The sequence below is a fragment of the Engraulis encrasicolus genome, chromosome 19, assembly GCF_034702125.1.
Source record: "Engraulis encrasicolus isolate BLACKSEA-1 chromosome 19, IST_EnEncr_1.0, whole genome shotgun sequence".
NCBI lineage: Eukaryota > Metazoa > Chordata > Actinopteri > Clupeiformes > Engraulidae > Engraulis > Engraulis encrasicolus.
This window is the reverse complement of record NC_085875.1, coordinates 8,540,086-8,547,689: the sequence shown is the minus strand read 5'-3', so window position 1 is coordinate 8,547,689 and position 7,604 is coordinate 8,540,086. Positions and strand designations below refer to the sequence as shown.

General features: G+C 42.6%; 1 long non-coding RNA gene across 1 annotated transcript; it reads left to right on the top strand.

Annotated features, from left to right (window-relative positions):
• The first annotated feature begins 2,134 nt into the window (after nucleotides 1-2,134).
• Nucleotides 2,135-3,454, top strand: LOC134470007 (uncharacterized). The gene is made up of 3 exons (XR_010039111.1): nucleotides 2,135-2,229; nucleotides 2,456-2,522; nucleotides 2,827-3,454. It is a non-coding gene; the product is annotated as an uncharacterized LOC134470007 (long non-coding RNA).
• The last annotated feature ends 4,150 nt before the right edge of the window (nucleotides 3,455-7,604 follow it).

Here is a 7,604-nt window from a genome sequence, read left to right as displayed (position 1 = left end):
ATCATCTCACAAAAAGGTGCTGTATAAGTAGCAGACAGGTTTATTGTGAAATGACCCGGCTCTCACCAGATGAATGTGGTTCTGCCTTTGCTCCTTACTCCTCTGGGAGAGCTCTATATGAAGTCTCTGTCCGAAGACATAGCTTTTATTTAAAAAGCCTTGCACATGATTGGTGAAACCACTGTCCTGTCATTTTTACAGATGTGCTCTTTCAAACACGGCATAGATAAGACAATACAGTGTGTGAATTGCAGAATCAATGTCAGTGCGGGATTCATCCATGGGAGCCCCCTTTGTTGTCTAAAACGGCTATAACTTTTCGATTCTTTTTTTCCTTCTCCACTACGTTTAAGCTTTTTGAGTACGTCACGTCTTTGATTCTCCTGCATCAATCCAGATTGGTTCAGCTGATTCGAAGTTGGCTAACTTTTCCAAATGTGGTCCTCCAAGAGTTGTGAGTGGAGCTAGGCCAAGCCTTGAAGAACCATACATCTGCCGAGAGCCAGCTTCCCTTGTGTGTCCTTCTAGGCACATCTCGTAAGATATGACAGATACATGGAAACAGGTAAAGCTCCTTACAGATCATCTGCAAAGTAGCACAGTTCGTAGCCTCTCAGTGCAGATGGGACGCCGGTGGGCCTATTTGTTAAAAATACTCAACAACATCATAACAACGTTGCTATGACATTACAGAGAGCCTCAAGTAACACATTAAAGTGATACTGTCCCATTTTTGGAAATAAGCTCATTTTACACTTCCCCTTGAGTTAAATAATATCATGTACTTCCAACTGTTTTCTAGTTATGGTAGTGCACATTTCACCTCCAAGCTAACAGTTAACATTGAGTCCTATGAGACCAGTTAGCCGCGAGCTGGTCTCATAGGACTCAATGTTAACTGCTAGCATGGAGGTAAAATTTGCACTGCCATACCCAGAGATCGGTTCAAAGTACAGATGAACTGTAAAACCGTATTATTTAACTAAAGGGGAGGTGTAAAATAAGCTTATTTCCAAAAATGGGACAGAATCACTTTGCATAAAGGGTTAAGGCAAAAAAATAAATTGTGTTCCCGCTTCTGTACACACTAAGAAATGCTGGGTTGTTTTGTCAACCCAAGTGCTGAATAACAGCTGCTGGGTAAACGTGTTGGGTTATTCTAATGCAGTGTTGGGTTACTCTAACTCAATATTGGTACAGTGGGGAACATCTATGCTACTCTACTGATTGGGTTATTAGTTAGGTTACACAATAACCCAACTCACTGGTTTATTGTACCCAACACTGTGTTGCCCTGCTACGTTTGAAATCAGAGTTCCCTGCAGATAACGTTCTTTCTGCCTGCCCGCCCTGGAAGAAGTGAACTGACCGGAGTCTTCAACAAAAATTAAGGTTTGTAATGTGTTTTTACTGTTTTGTCTCCAGCTAACTTTAGTTAACTGCCTAAAGCTGATAGATGTGTGATAGCCATTCGTTCATCCAACGCATTCCTTATCTTCCATACGATCGACCTGAAGTATGAATCCATAGGAAGACCGTTGCCCAAGGTAGTCTACACAAACCTAAACCGTTGGTTACTCTCAATTACCTAAACCAATGGAAATGGAGTCAACTTATCTAATCATAAGAAACATTGGAATGAATCTCGTCTCGAAACCAGATGGGATGAATTTTAATTTCACGAAACTCGCCTGTAACTTCAATCTGTGTCCAACCGTCTTTTGGTTTCCACGGTAACTCTCGACACAAATAACTGGCCGCAGTGCCGCCGCTCTGAAGTTGGTCTCTCGGCGGGCAAATATTATCAACTCTCTGCCGCGAGTTCGCGTGGAATAAGTAGGCTGGCACAAATCAGCACAAGTTAGAGAAATTAATAATAACAACAACGGAAAATACGGACGTGCCGTGTATCCCTATTCAGTTGGACTATTGCCGCTGGCATCTGCAGCTCTGCTTAAGGTAGGCTAGTTCATGGCTGATGCAGCTAGTGTGTGGGTTTAGAACTAGCTTTTCAGATAAGCCTGGACGTCCGCGAAGTGGGCTTCGATATACAGACATGTCAGGGCGGTTAACACAGTATGTCAGCAAGCATGGTATAGCTACTACCTCTGGTTTAACAACAATGTGGCTTTCTATTTGCTATATGATTGCAGCTATGAAAAAAGGGAAGGAGACGTCCAGGACTGAACAGCTGTCACCTGTCACAGTGCAGTGCACCGACTGACTGACGTGAGTAGTGGGCCCTATTTATAGTTTTCGGTGTGGGCAGGCTATAGCGAATACGGTGCTTTTCAAAGAAAAATAATGTATTGACATTGGTGTAAGGCAATGATAGACCTCCTTGGTGTAATGTGATGAGCATAGCCTACTTAAAAATATATTTTGCTGCAACTAAATGGATGCAGCCTATTATTCAGTTAAAATAATTTCAAATGTGTTTCTCACCATTTTTTAGGCTATTTGCTTGGATGTTGCTGAAAGAAAGGAGGCATTCTTCATTGTGCAGCACTAGCCTACTGTGGGTAAGCCACTGTTTTGTCCGTGTTGCAATAGTTTGGCTACCACTAGTGCATCCTTATACACTTAAGCCCTGACCAAATTGAGTTTCATTGCTAGTGATTTGACCTCATTCAATTGGATCCTCATATCAGAAGCATTTTTGTTTTCTGATATTTGTTTTTAATAGCCAACACTTTCTTTACTAGCTAACACTTTCTTATTTAGCCATTTATTTCACAGATGGTCTGACCTGTGTCTTGCAATGTCATCATCATTTTATAATTTTGTAACTAAATGTTGCATGTGTGTGTTTTTCTTTTCATTCAGAGGCCGAGAGAGTTTTGACGAGGCTTCTGTACCCAGGAGGCGGAGGCAGCAATGCCAGCTTCAATGCGCACAGTCCTTTAAAAGGGACACCCAGCTAAGATTTTATTGCAAATTCTACACAGAATGCACTGCTCTACACATTTGGTTTTGGAAACACTGTGTATTATTGTAAGTGTACACCAGGGGTGGGGAACCTTTTTCATTTGAAGGGCCACTTCAAATTACTCTGAGGGCCGTGAAAGTCCTCAGAGGGCCGTACAATTAACACAAAGGATTTCCCCCTGCACTCTAGGCCTATATGGAATGCAGCCACCTTAAAACAGACCTTAACTTCTATATGTCCCCTGAATGTAACTTTCATTGTATTGCAAATGTTTCTTTTACAAAATATGCCATATTTCATATGAAGCTGCATAATATTAAAATTGTCTCAGGGGCTGGATAAAACGGCCTCAAGGGCCGCAAACGGCCCTCCAGACATAGGTTCCCCACCCCTGGTTTACACCAATACAGCAAATTCATGGTGACACTACAATGACCTCAGCTATTTGGTTGTTTCTAGTGTTTAGGTACTGTCACAAAGCAGTCTTACAAACACATTTATTTATCTCTGTATCAACATTGAGGTTCTCATATTACCTAAGTAAATATAGCTGCAAGCAGCAATGCGGGGCCAAGCAGTAAACTTGCCAGAGCCGCCACGGCAACAGAAGGAACTGCAGCGCCCCCTTTGGTCCAAATCTCGCCAATGTTGGTGTGCATTCCTTGGACGAGAGTGTGATCACGTAAACCAAGTTTAGTTTGAATCCGTTGAAGAGCTGTCGAGATATGAGCTCACTTCCTGTTACCTGTTGGTGGCGCTAGAGAGCTTGGGGTCTGGATTTTTTTGTGGGAGGTCATGGGATGGACTAGAATGTGTGCAAAAAATCCTAACAGAAATTGACTAACGGTTGCTGAGATATGACCTCACTTCCTGTTTTGCCACCTTTATGACAATTTTGATTGGCTGTCACCGGCAAACAACAAGAGGTGTTCAAAATTCTTTCCTCTCCCCCCTCCCTCTCCCTCCCTCCCTCCCTTCTTCCCTCTCTGTCCCTCTCCCTCTACCTCTCCCTCTCCCCTCTCCCCCCTCCCTCTCCCTCTCCCTCTCCCTCTGTCTGTCTGTGTGTGTGTGAGGAGGGGGTGGGGGGTGGGGTGCAGGGGCTGGGGCAGTGGGGCTTGACCCCCTGCCGAGAATGGTGTCAGTGAACGTGCGCAGGGGGAGCAGAGGAGACAGAGAGATGAGAAAAAATCCCTCCATTCTTTCCACATTTTTGAATGGCTGCTGTGAGCTGATAGATTTTTTCAATCGTTACGAAAATCCATACCTGGGTGCAACATGGTGTGAGGATGACCTGTGTACCAATATTTTGAAAATTGGGAGTACAGTTCAAAAGCTACAGGCAAAAATGTAGCTAAAATTTTGACCTGCTGGTGGCGCTACACAGAGTTTGAGCTGGGGATATGATTTTTGTTGTGGTAGGTCCTGGGATGGACTACTATGTGTGTACAAAAACCCAGCCTAGTTTGACAAACGGTTGCTGAGATATGACCTCACTTCCTGTTTTGCCACTTTTACGACAATTTTGATTGGCTGTCACGGCTAAACCATAAAAGATATCCAATATTCCTTGAGACCCCATGTGTAGCTCAGTCCCGAGATACTATATACCGAGTTTCGGGTGAATTGGTCGAAAATTGTGGGAGGAGTAGCATTTTTATTGAATTTCAAAAAATTCAAAATGGCGGGGAAAACTATCCTGGCGGAAAATGACGTCACAGGGTGCGTTGGATTCGTCTTGGCCCAAGGATTCCAGGGATACCAAGTTTATGAAAATTGGCCCAGCGGTTCAAAAGTTACAAGCAGAAATGTACCTGCAACTTTGACCTGCTGGTGGCGCTAGAGTGTTGGGGCTGGGGACCTATAAATCACTGTGGGTAATGCTGAGGCTGCCTCAAATGTGTGTGCCAATTTACAGCATTTTCCTGCCTACGGTTCTATGGGCTGCCATAGACTTACAGTCGGAGAAGAATGGTGACTAGATAATAATAATAACAATGAAGAAAACCTACTAACTCTATAGGGGCCTTCGCCAGCTTCGCTGCTTGGCCCCTAAAAATGTGCTCATAGAAACAACTTGAAGGCATAATGCCCTTCACTTTCAACGTGGGTCTTCTTTGTAAACTTTGAAAGTGTATATTGAAAAAGTAGGCTATATTATTTTTCTATATTAGTAAATAATGAGTTTTCCATAATGTGCAATGCTTGAAAGTGTTTCCCCGTGTGTTGTTACCCTATAATTTTTCAATTTTTTTGTCCATGTTTTCGAATAATATCCCTTCCTGCCTTTTTTGACTGTATGATAACATGTATGTTATATTGCTCTATTTTATATTTAAATGCAATCATCTTTGTTGTGTGAAAAGTGTGAAAACAAAATGGGAAAATAAAATCAATGTATTGCACAAACTGGTGTGCTTATTTTGCACAGTCTGTGTCACATATAATAAGTGATACATTTATTGGGTAAATTTAACTTCATAATTAAGTAATTTAAACAGAATATTGGGGCTGTATAACCCATATATAGGATATGATGTAATAACCCAACAATAAAGTACCTTCAATATGACGGTTTGGTTAGAAATAACCCCACATTTGAGTTAATTGTTTTACTCAACCTGTTGGGTTGAAATTTATAACCCAATTCATTGTATAAATACAACCCAATGCGAAGTTGGTCCAATAGTTACCCAGCACGGTAGTAAGAATTGGGTTATTTTCAACCCATCATTTTTAAGGGTGTATGTGGGGAGGGAACATCAGTTGTCCAAAGTTTTCCGAAGTTCAAACCCTTCTTTATTCACAGCAACTTTCTTTTTCCGTCTTTTCTCCTAACTCTGTCTATTTATCTCCTCCATCTCTCTCTCTCTCTGAGTCTCTCACTGTCTGTCTTTCTGTTGTGTCTGCATGGCTACACACAGTAATCTACAGACTGTGCGGTAACTGTGAAGATGGGCTTTGTTCATTAGTATTCCTTGCTTTGGTCTTCCAATTAAGCGGTGCCATCTGTATTTAGAGCCTTATTTTGATCCTTCCTTTTTCGTAGCTCGCTACTGGTATACTGAGGCGCCGCAATACAGCCGCACCTGTTTGGAGTGATAATGCATATATTATGCCACAGTCGTGAAGCAGAGTATTACCACAGCGAGGCCATTGCACATTCCACTCTCTAAACAAATTCCACAAAACATCCTGCAGTCGTTGCTAGCCACGACCTTGCGCGTGTAAGAACATGGTCACATATGTTGTGAAGTATGTGCTGTGCTGTACATAGAAATGTATTTACAGCAGTGAGACATCTAGGTAAGGTACTGCATGTGGTCTTTTTTTATGTGTATAGAAAATCTTAGAACTTCTAGGTTTTTATCGTTTGGATATGGCCTCCATAAGTCTGAAAGGAGGTTAAAGTAAGCCAGATGCTCCTTGCTAACAGTGGCTTTACTACAACAAAAGCAGCCGTAGCTGGCAATGCCTCAACTGAATTCACTTACAGTATATTTATATGGCCATTTACAACAGGCATAGCAAAAGATTACTACGACAGCTTTCAATTACAATGGGGCCCATATTGCCCATAACATTTATCGTTGGGAGGATATATCAAATAAAGATAGGCTTATGGTTTTTGCGACCACAACTAGATTAACTTTACACATTGGCTACTGGGAGGCTGTCATTTCATTCTTCCTCAGAATGGGATGAGTATTTTATTTTTTCAGACTTGCCTTGGCATATCTACATTTGGACACACTCATCATCAGTTCAATGGGCTCTCTCTATGATGATAATGCGAGTCATTAATAATTATTTACTTTCAAATTGTCTATGGAGTTTGGAAATATGTACTTGTGTTACATAGCAGCATATAATATAAAACATAGTGGCATATAAAACACCAGACAGAAAATAGGCCTATGATGTATTATGCAGTATTTGTTTGTATTTGACCCTGACATGTGTGTGTGCATGCGTGCATGCATGCATGCGTGCATGCATGCATGCGTGCATGCATGCATGCGTGCCTTCGTGCGTTCCTGTGTGTGTGTGTGTGTGTGTGTGTGTGTGTGTGTGTGTGCGTTCGTGCATGCGTGTGTGTGTGTGTGTGTGTGTGTGTGTGTGTGTGTGTGTGTGTGTGTGTGTGTGTGTGTGTGTGTGTGTGTGTGTATGTGTGTATCTTCTGCTCCTCTCACATCCTGTGTGACTGACAGCCAGCACTTCAGCATTACAAACCTTCTCCTGCTACGGCAGCTAGCTGGTCAGCATGGGTTTTGGCAGGGCTGCCATGGTTTCACCTCAACACACCTTGACAGTTTATGTCTGACAAGTCGAAAACCGTTCTTGAGAGCTGCTTTTTTCCCCTCTGTTTCCTCAATCTCTACACACTCTTCCTCTCTCCCATTGCCAGCAGCAGTTCTGACGTTTTGGGGGACCCAGGCGAAATGGGTAGACATGGGGCCCTTTTGTATTCTTTTTTGCTGGTGTTTACTATGATGGGGCTGACAGTTGAGGGCAGATTTGATGGGTCCCTGGTGAATTGGCTTGTGGTAAAACCACCTCTACCCATCGCAAGAATGTTCCTCGGGCTGGCATCATTCAGGCTGGTATATCACAGCCATCCATTATCACTGTTGGACCATCTCTCGCGAATGGCTTCACCCCAGTACCATGGGCAGCC